Genomic DNA, 862 nt, shown 5'->3' with positions numbered 1-862 from the left:
GATACGGTTTCTTGTCTTTTGTTCTGCATTTTGTGTCACCTTAGGATACAGATGAAACAAGACTTGATAATGCTGTGTGGATAATAAAGTCAGCATTTGCCTGTCCTCTTGGGAGCCTTGTCTTCCCTGAGAATCTGCCTGTAGTTACACCAGGTGGCAAAGCAGAGTGGGTCGTCCAGCTTCCTCTTGTGCCAGCTTTGGCACTCACTGGGGTCATGGTGAGATGGTTTAAGGAGAGAAACACGATTGACTTTGTTTAGATTTCTGGCAGGTTTTGCCCTCTGAAATAATGTGCCATGTGGCTGGTTGAATGTCAGTGTTGGCACAGCAAAAGGAGTAGGACTACACCACTTGCAGCAAAAATCATTTCATCCTGATTGTCAGTGCCACCAAAAATTTGTCAGCCTTTTAAGAGGGTAAGCATATGAAATGTCATTTTGTTAACTATTTCTCAATGTCAGTGCCAGGAACTGTTATCAAGTAATTAAAAGAAACGCACACATCCAGCTATTTTAAGAGCTTGGTACAATAAATGAGGAGAAATGGGTGACAAAACAAGTTCTCGGTGGTTATTGCTCAATACTTCTTTTCCATTGTTTTATTCACAAATTGCAGTTGAAAACTCTCAATAAAATGGAAGCAGAGAATCTGAAACACTGAAGGTAACATTCCAGTTCTGATGATGTTGCTGGGATTTACGGGTCATCCAGACAGGGAATGTTAAAATTGTTCTTTGTAAACCAAAATGCCAAAGTCTCAACATGGAGAACTCTTGGTATTCTTAATTTTGGGTTTGTTCTTCGAAAATTCATGAGTTGTGTGCAGAAATAGGCAACTGGATGCAAAAGCATGGGAAATGGCC

Source organism: Psittacula echo (genome assembly GCF_963264785.1).
Source record: "Psittacula echo genome assembly, chromosome: 2".
NCBI lineage: Eukaryota > Metazoa > Chordata > Aves > Psittaciformes > Psittacidae > Psittacula > Psittacula echo.
Note: the sequence above shows the minus strand (reverse complement) of the source record.